Source organism: Leptonychotes weddellii, chromosome 10, assembly GCF_054177405.1.
Source record: "Leptonychotes weddellii isolate Sample4059 chromosome 10, ASM5417740v2, whole genome shotgun sequence".
In the NCBI taxonomy this organism is placed as follows: domain Eukaryota; kingdom Metazoa; phylum Chordata; class Mammalia; order Carnivora; family Phocidae; genus Leptonychotes; species Leptonychotes weddellii.
The window spans coordinates 45225908-45236293 of record NC_138378.1 but is presented as its reverse complement, the minus strand read 5'-3'; the positions used below and the strand labels follow the sequence as shown (position 1 = coordinate 45236293).

The following is a 10386-nucleotide window of genomic DNA, read 5'->3' as shown; positions in this document are numbered from 1 at the left end:
AAAAAAAAAAAACAAATGAATAAATAAAGATGATTAGTAAGTAAAAAAAAAAAAACAATACCTTGAGACAAATGAAATGGAAGCACAACATACTAAAAGTTTGGGGTACAACAAAAGCAGTTCTAATAGAGAAGTTCATATATGCCTACCTCAAGAAACAAGAAAAATCTCAAACAATCTAACTTTATACCTCAAGGAACTACAAAAAGAAAAACAAACTAAGCCCAAAGCTAGTGGAAAAAAAGAAGTAACAAAGATCAGAGTAGAAATAAATGAAACAGAGAGTAAAAAGACAATAGACAAGATCAATAAAACTAAGAATTTGGGGGTTTTCTTCTTTTTTATGTTTTTTGGTTTTTATTTTTTGAAAAGATAAACAAAATTGACAAACCTTTAATTTAGATTCACCAAGAAAAAGAGAGAGAGGATTCAAATAAAATTAGAAATGAAAGAGGAGATTTTACAGCTGATAGCACAGAAATGCAGAAGATCCCAAGAGACAACTATGAACAATTATATAGCAACAAATTGGACAACCTGTAAGAAATGGATAATCCTAGAAACATAAAACCTACCACAACTGAATCATGAAAAAATAGAAATCTGAACAGACCAATTACTAGTAAGGAGATTAAATCAGTAATCAGAAAACTCCAAACAAACAAACAAAATTGCAGAACCAGATGGCTTCACTAGTGAACTCTACTAATCATTCAAAAAAGAATTCATACCAATCCTTCCCAACCTTTGCAAAAAATAAAAGAGTAAACACTTCCAAACACATTTTATGAGGCCAGTATTACTGTGATACCAAAAGCAGACAAGGATGCCTGAAAAAATAAAATCAAAATATTCATAAGCCTTCTTATGAATTGAAAATTTTAATTTTTAATAAGATTTTTAAATTTTTATTTTTTCACTTCTGTTTCAGTAATACCTATTGGTGATTAATACGCTATGTACAAAGCAGCTCATAGCTTCTTAATTTTACTGTCTGTAAAATGGGATGCCATGAAGATTAATTAGGAAGATAGTATTAAATGGATGACATGTGTAAACTATAAAGAATCACAGATGACAGGACTCTTTTATTGGTTTTCTATTTTTTTTTCAAGAAAAATGTTTTTAAAGTGGAAGATTGTAATAATACGGTTAAGAGCAAATTGGAAACTAGGAACTCTGTGTGGTGTGTGTGTGTGTGTGTGTGTGTGTGTTCTCTTTTGTCTAGAATTCTAGTTTCATAAAGGAATAGTCTGCTTATTTAGTCTGAAGAGTTTCATACTGTGATTCTTACCTTGGTTACACATTAAAATTTCCTGGGAACACTTTTAAGAACCCAGAGGCCCAGTTACCTCTCCAGAAGGCATTAAATCAGAGTCTCCTACACGGGGGTCACGTGTTAGGATTTACTGGTCTCAAATATTTTCATTAACATTGTCACTTACTTTAGTAAAACTTGTAGAATAAATTACAACTTACATATCAATAGACTCATTTTATCTTCAAGGATTCCAAAAGACTTTTCTCTAAAGAGGAAATTCTTTAGAGAAAAAAGTCATCAAATGAAGCATTCTTAGTATATATTTCTTCACTTGAAGCAGAGTGAATGACAGAAAGTGACTCTGGTTGAATCTTGAGTGAAAGTGTTTGCTCTTTAAATGTACAACCTTAGATGAACTATTCTGTAGGTCACTCATTCATTTCAAGTAGAGGTAGAGGGAAAAGAAGGTTGGGGCATATCCATCAATCTTGATGTTAAAGGCAAGGTTATTGACAAAAGGGAGCTGATCCATCACACACAGAGCAGTCCCCTTCAAATAAAATGCTTTCTCTTTGTCATGTGGGCATGATGCACAGATATATCCACTGGGCTGATGCACTTATTAATGCACGTGATGGATATTTTCTATTTTATCCTTTCTTTTACACTTGTTCTGGTCTACTTCTGATAATAATTTTTTAAAGGGCACAAAATGAACGAAACTTTCAGTGCCAAACTTTATAAAATGATCAGCTTCAAAAATTAGCGGTTTATGTTTTTTAAATTTAAAAATGATGTGTTTTTATTCTTTTTCATAGAGCATAATGATTAAAATCAAGGATGATGGAGCATCATGATTCAAACACTTGCTAGCTGTGGACAAGTTTCTTCACCATTTGGAGCCCACTTTCTGTATTGATCATGAATGAAACACTTGGAATACTGCCTGGCACACTGTAAGCTCCATTTTATGTTCTGTAATACTCATCACACATACTTTTATTTACAAGTGAGGAGATATTTCTGCAATGAGAAAACAAAACAAAGCACCAGTGATTATAAAGTATTTCAAAGAGAATCTGAAGTCTGTTGCTTAGACCCACTGTGTTGTCTGGGACTGGTGTCTTAACTTTGTTAGCTCTTTGATGAAGATAAGTCCTATTAACTCCCACTGTTAGCCTAATCCAAAGTTACAAGGACAGGTGGCTGACATGACACTGTGAATCTGATTATTAAAATGACACTGCTTGTGGTATATCTATGATTGGGCTGTGTGCCCGACAGAAAGCTCAAAGTTCAGAGAAGATAACTATTTTAGGTCGAGCCAGACATTGATGGCTTCTCTTGAATTGAGAATTCTCCTTATCAGAACAGAAATCTAAAGCTCGCTGCTTCTGCATTACTAAATGTACAATTGTTTCTGAGGCATCTCCGAACCTGTCATTGTGGAGACCAGAGGCTACTTCTCAGGTAAGTGCAGAACTCCACTAACTGCACAGCGGGGCCAGGAATGACTTTTACAGAAGACAGGTCATGGTTTGCAGAGGCTCTGGGAATTACTCATAGCGTCACAGTCCTTCCCAATTGTCCTCCAGGGTAGAAGTGCTTTGAAAGTACCTCCCAAGTAGCCAGCTCCTTTTAGCATAAAACCCTAAATTCACTACTACTGAAAATAAATAGACCTGATTAAAACCATTGGAGAAATAGTCCTAAGATTAAAGACTTAAATAAATATACATATTATATAAAATATAATACTTATAATTATATACAAATATGTGTGATTAAATTTAGTTAGTAAATATTATATTTATATATAAATGATTACTTAATTACAATGATTCAGTAATATATATATTACGTATATACTTATATATATATATATATATATATATATATATATATAATATATATACTTATGTATTACTGTCTCCTCCACTTCCCCTAACCTCATGCTTCTGGTTCCATGTTCCATTTCCCAGCAGGAGTTTGTAAAACTCCCCAAACAAAACTATCAGGACTTGTTAACCTCCGGTTAATGCAAGAAAGGCCTGCAACTCACAATTTGGTTGAAAAGAAAAAAAAATTTTAACCTTGACTCTTCAGTTACATCTTTAGAAAATACTATAGCTTACTACAGGCCGACTCCTCACATTTTAAAATCTACTCTATCCAAATAGAGCCCTGAGACAGAATCTCACTACTTTGGGCTCACAAATGCCCTTAGTTCAGATGTTATTTCTTCTTGGAACATTTTTATTTCATTTACAGAGAGGTTAAGGTCGCATGGTCAATTTCCATTTGGCAAAGAGAAGTTGCAAGTTTCCTTTTAATTCTACTGGCCACATTGGCTGTAACTAATCTTAATTTTCAATCTTCTACTAATTTTTTACTATATCAAAAGCTCACTCTTTAGTTACATATAGTTTGCTATAAAAATTGCACACATAATCTCAACCAGAAACCAAAGAAATATATAATATGTAACAACAAATATATAAACATTTCAATATATATGTATATATACTTGCATTTCCTTATTTTTCAGCAATGCAAAAAGATAGTGAGATATGGCTGTCATTATTTGTAAGTCTTAGGCTGTCATCTTATCGACAGTAAATCAAAATGTGGATGTGATAATATGTTTTCTTCCACAAGGGTAATTTACTGAAAAAAAAATGGAATAGTCTAAAGGAGAAAATACTAAGGATCCAGCTGCTTCTGCAGCCAATTTTGCCATATGTTAATACTGGCTGTGTTTTTTTGACACTTGATATATTTCAGAAAATTGAAGTAACACTCCTGCTGAAAGTCATGTAGTATGGCTTTCTGAGGTTCTAGTAACCATGTTCCTATTGCAACTTCTGGAAATCTACTACAGCATTAAGCAGCGACACTTTGAGGAGGCAGGGAATATTAACATCAAATTGAAACCCACAGATGGCCCCAAACTCTAACTTGAGTTGGTAGGGTCAATGTCTTCTACTTCCAAGTATTTACTGAACTGCATTACCTTACTTTGCAATTTCTTCAATTTGATTTTTTCTGCTCACCTTGAAGTCAGCCAGACCAAGGAAGAAGGACTTGCATGAATTACACACTGGCCCAACAGCCTCCATTTCTAAGACTTCACTTATAGAAGGGCACCTTCACCGACCAGACCTGGTGTGCAGGCTCAAAGGACACAGCTGAATACAACCAGAAGCTTGGCTAAATAGGGACTGCTTGACTGCTACATACTGAGCACAGAATGCCAAAGAGACAGAAAACTGTCCCTTGGGGGACTTTGAAAGAGCAGAGCCTTAATAAGCTCATCACTTATAGAAGCTGAGCAACCTAGGGACAGACAAATAAATGGCAGAGCTGTCACATGAACCCATTTCTCTTCCTGTGGAGCTTCCCAGGACTGAAGTTGATATCTTTCTGTGAATGCTGCCCATGAGGAGGCAGGTGGCAGAGCGGAACTGAGTGAAACCAAAGCTGCATTAGCCCAAAGCAACATCTTATATTAACAGAGTTAAGAACAGAGAATGCAAATTGCCAGGCTTCTTTATTAAGATTCTTTATTGGAATTTGAACTCTGTTCTTTCAGGGCAGCAAAAGAATGATTCCTTTCAAAATGTGATTTGCCTCTAGTTCCATCACAAATGATGAATCCCTGAACTCTACCGCTGAAACCAATAATACTCTATATGTTAATTAATTGAAATTAAGTAAAATAAAATAAAATTTAAAAATGTGATTTCTTCCACAGAATGTATTATATATATTATATATTATATTACATATATTCTGTAGAAGAAATATATATATATATGTATTATATTACACACACACACACACACTCCAGAGGAATTCTTTTAGTAGGTATGAATATCTATGTTATGGAAACATACTTCAAGTTGCTTTCAATATTTACAGGTGAAGGGGCACCTGAGTGTCTCAGTCAGTTAAGTGTCCAACTGTTGATTTCAGCTCAGGTCATGATCTCAGGGTCCTGAGATGGAGCCCCATGTCAGCTCTCTGCTCAGTGGGGAGTCTGCTTGAGATTCCTTCTCCCTCTTCCTCTGCCCCTCCCCACCCCTCACTCTCTCTTTCTCTAAAGTAAATAGATAAATATTTTTTAAAAATTTGGAGGTGCAAGGCATCACCTTTCAGCATACATTAATTATCTTTGATATTTTCTTATCCCAGGTGAAATAAGCAAAATGAGAAAAAAACCATATTTGGTTCTGTTGTTGTTTTTTCTACTCTACAGACTATAAAACTAGTACATAAAACAGGAAGCAAAAATTATGATACGTAAAAGTTGGCAATAGGCCTTAAGGAATGAATTTCTGTGGGGCTTAAAAATAAGCCTGTTTTGTTCCTGAAAGAAAAATATTATTTATATCTTCAAATATAATGTGGAAGTTAATTATTGTAGAGATGTTATTTTTGTTCAGTGTTTGCAATCTCCAAGTAGAATGATAGTTTGAAGACAGATGGCAGGAAAGGTTGACATTTGGAAAAACAATTTGGCCATGCACTCTTTCAGTGTAGAGGCCTAAACTAAGAAGTTGTGTCAAAGGTCTGGGCCATTAAAAATCCAGAATGTAGCTGTGGGAGTGGGAAGCAATAATTGAATAATAGGAAAGTTAAAATGAAGGCATAATTTGGAGCATTAAAGAAAGGTGGAGAGTCCCCTGCATAAGTCCTCAATGAGGGGTGCCTGGATGGCTCAGTCAGTTGAGTGTCTGTCTGCCATTAGCTCGGGTGGTAATCCGAGGGTCCTGGGATCAAGCCCTGCGTTGCGCTCCCTGCTCAGCAGGGAGTCTGCTTCTCCTTCTCTCTCTGCCCCTCCCCCTTCTTGTGCTCTCTCTCATGTTCTCTCTCTTTCCCCCTCTCTGTCATATAAATAAATAAAATCTTAAAAAAAGAAAGTCTTCAATGAATAAAGAGGAGTTCCAGAAAGTTGTTCCAATTACGGAAACAAGAAAAGGGGATGATAAGAGGTAGGTTTTGACCTTCAAAGAGAAAATTTCCAAGAGGAGAAACAATGTTTCAAAGTAGCACTGGATAGTGGGAGAATGCTAATGGGTTCTCTATTTTCTATAGCATGAGGTGTGTGGGTTAATAAGGAGATTCCAATCTAAAAAATCAAAAAGAATGTAGGGTCTAAATCAAAATTTAAGTAGAAGAAGCAACTTCTGAACATATAAAGGATTCAACAGAACAATGGAAAATAAGGTAACTTTAAGAGGCATAGAAGAAGTAGAAGTAGGATATTGGTGGAGGAATCCCAAAGCCTCAGGACAATGGATTTCAGGTGTCAAAAGCCTAAAGAGCTCGAGGGTCACCCCAGTGGAGTTCTCAGGGGAGTGCATCTGTGAAGCTTCCCTGCAGCACCCCAGAAGAGAGAAATGAGATATATTCCATTTGTGGGAAAAGCAAATCCTCCAACTATTCCCAGGGAAGTTAGAAAGAAGGTGTATGCTTGCAGGAAGTCTGGAAAATATAGTTTAGATTCCATATTATTACTATTATTACAGAAGGATCTGCCCAGGGTGAGGTGTAGATTATCAAATGTACAGGCGATATGCAAAAGATGTCAGCAGCCATAGATGACCCATGTCCCCCACATCTTCATTACTCATGTCCTTGCACAATGCCTGACACAAGTAGAAGCGCTACAGCTATTGAATTGAATATGAATGAGCATAACATAACAAGTAGGACTTCAGATCTGTTTCAACAAGAGTTCACCTGATGACAAAGTCTGCCACCCAGGAAACCCGAGCTCTCTCCCACACAGCTGCGTGCATCACAGCCAAGGGTGGCCAGGGCAAAGTGGATCTGCACCATACCCTACAAGTGGATGGAAAGGGGACATGTTTTTGTAAGAATAAATTCATTTCTCATCACTAGGGTCTGAACTTGTAAATGTTGATGAAAAATATACATTATAATTGCTATTCTCTTGGCAGATAGGTCAGCAAATTATCTAAAGAAAGCCAGCTGGCTTATGTGAGAAAACAAGCTGGTTTTTGCATATGTGTCACCCTGACTGTGTAACCACTGTGGCTTTGGTGCTGCGCTGTGATATGACACAGGGTCTGTGGCGCACGGTGGAATTGGGTGGTAGTATTGCAGTACCGCTCACTTCCATAGAGAACTGGCTCAGAAGGAAAGAGAGAATGTGGGGAGAAACCCTGGGTGGGAAGGAGAGACTAATGTAGGCATCTGGGAGGGAACTTTGGGGAGACACGTGTTAGAGAGGGGAGACAGGCCAGGAATAAGGTGGCAGAAGGACCTCTCTCTTTTCCTGATAGCTCACTCAGAATGGTGGGACTTAGGAGTTCCAGAGAGAAACTTATACTTTTAAGAGATTTTATTTTTATTTCTTGATTTTTCTCCTAATTTCCGCTTTGTTATTCCTTTGGTGCAGCTTTCATAGGTTATTACCATTTCTACCAAGAGGAATCAGGGAACTTTAGGATTCCCTGTTGGCTCACATGTTGAGAGTACAAACAATTTCCCTACTCAACTCCTACCAGGGGCCAAAGTGATGATAGAGGTGAGCTCAGGGGCAGGAAATGTTGGGGGCAGAGTGGCACCTGTCATTCAACTTTACTTTCCTGATGGGAGAGTCTCCTTCCACTGGTAAGCTCGGAGGTTTAGGGTTTTATTTTGTGAAGTAAGATCACAATCCATTGACCATAATAACCAATAGTAGATAGTATTTATCCCTTGTAAAAAAATAACCAAAAAACAATCAAAATAACAACTAGTATTTATTAAGCAATTTATTAAACAATGCCAGACCCTGTGCCATGCCCTTTACACATTTTAACTTATTAAATACTCCCCTAACATCCCCTGCTTCATATGAGAATTTGCAGGGCAGAGAGGTTCAAGAAATGCCCCATGACCATGCAGCTAGGAGGTGAGGGAATCAGAATTAGCCTTGGGAATAGTCACTGAATGTACCACAATGTTTGCTATAAAGATGGGCAGTGGGTGTCAGCTCACACTGTTCTTGTCAGTTTTTAAACCAATGATCTTACCAGACCCCTGCACTCTTATAGGGGAGAGGGGTCATCTTACCCCTCCCTCTCCTTGACCCCAAGGAACCCCCCAAGTGCCACTGTAGGGTCATGTCCTGCCTCACCTACTTTGGGTCTGTCCTGGCTCTTGAATAAGCTCCCTTAGATGTCATACTTGACATCTGACAGCTACTGTTCAGAACTGCTTTTGACCAAATCTCAGATATCCTATTTCTTTTTCTCTTTGGTGAGCACACCCAAACCACCTCAGGCTACTCCTACCCATGGCTCTAACTTGAAGGGCAACAATAGCCAGGTTGCTGAGTTCCTAGAGGCATTGCTTAGAGTCCTCTTCATTACTTTAGGTGCCTAGTCACTCCCTTATTAGCACAGACAGATAAGTACTGCCTACAGAAATTCCTGTGTAAGTCTAAACCTCTCTACCCTAATAAATTTCAACGTGGCTAAAATCTATCTCAGGTAGTACACAGGTAATCAATAAGAATATAGTTTCTTTCCCTTACTCTCTATTAACATTTGCTAGCATGAGCTGGAACTCTGGGAGTAAATGAGGTGGGTTATAATTGATTTTTACCTCCCACCTGGAGTCACTGATGCAGACTCAGGGTGCCAGTGGGACTGAGTTTACATTTTTTCTAGGGTGAAAACAGAGTAGAATTAAAACTGTGTGCTGCCAGAGTCTTTGCTTGTGGAATGCAGAAGCACGGGCCAGTAAGAGCCCACCTGACTGAAACATTGAGAGCAGCTTCCCCTGTCCTGGGTGCAACACACTTCCAAGTTTAGGAGCAGATGCCCTCCAGTGATGACAAGAGTATGAAAGAACTGCTGCTCTGAGCCTCACTTGAAGCAGGCCCTGGCCAGTGTGGGCCTGTGCCCTGATTTTAGCCATGAATAGCTACAGTTAAGGGATTTTTTTTAAAGATTTTATTTATTTGACAGAGAGAGAGCACAAGAAGGCAAAGTGGCAGGCAGAAGCAGGCTTTCCACTGAGCAGGCAGCCCAATGCGGGGCTCGATCCCAGGACCCTGGGATCATGACCTGAGCTGAAGGCAGATGCTTAACCGACTGAGCCACCCAGGTGCCCCAATAGTTAAGGGATTTTTTAAAAGATAGGTCTGTAGACAGAGGTGGGGACAGCCAGAGTGTGAGAAGGCTGTGATCCAGCAACTTTCCCTGAACGGCAAAGCTCAACTCTGCCTTTTGTCCAAAGCAGAAAGAGCTCGCCTTGGATTAATGTCCAGAACGAGAGAAAATAGTAAAGTCCCTTTACCTGCACAGGAAAACTCTATGATGACCTTCATGGCTATAGCAACTAAGAGAAAAAGGCACTGATTTTCTGTAGCAACAATAATAGGGCATTCCAGCTCTGGTGCTTTTGTTGGCTTGTCAAGAATAAGCTTACCTCCCTGGGCAATGTTTCTGAGTGCCAGAGAGGCCTGACACCTGAGCTGGAGACCACATGAGGACAAGATATGTTGGACATTGGGAGAAGCTAGGGCCTGATGACCAATCACAACCTCCTACTGGGGCAAGTACCAGGGAAGAAACTCTTTAAAGCAAATAAAACATGGCACCCTGAGGATACATAAGGTGGAAGACATTGCATGATTGCCTAGTAGACCCTGTTTTTCATGCTGTTTTTTTTTAATTTATTTTTTTTATTCTTATGTTAATCCCCATACATTACATCATTAGTTTTAGATGAAGTGTTCCATGATTCATTGTTTGTGCATAACACCCAGTGCTCCATGCAGAATGTGCCCTCCTCAATACCCACCACCAGGCTAACCCATCCTCCCACCCCCCTCCCCTCTAGAACCCTATTTGTTTTTCAGAGTCCATCATCTCTCATGGTTCGTCTACCCCTCCGATTTCCCCCACTTCATTCTTCCCCTCCCGCTACCTTCTTCTTCTTCTTTTTTTTTTTTCTTAACATATATTGCATTATTTGTTTCAGAGGTACAGATCTGAGATTCAACAGTCTTGCACAATTCACAGCGCTTACCAGAGCACATACCCTCCCCAGTGTCTATCACCCAGTCACCCCATCCCTCCCACCCCACCCCCCACTCCAGCAAC

The 10386-nt window shown here is 38.7% G+C and overlaps 1 pseudogene; it reads left to right on the top strand.

Moving 5' to 3' along the window:
* Window positions 1–6839: 6839 nt before the first annotated feature.
* The window catches only part of LOC102750878 (WD40 repeat-containing protein SMU1 pseudogene), a 5407-nt pseudogene continuing 1860 nt past the window's right edge, over window positions 6840–10386 (top strand).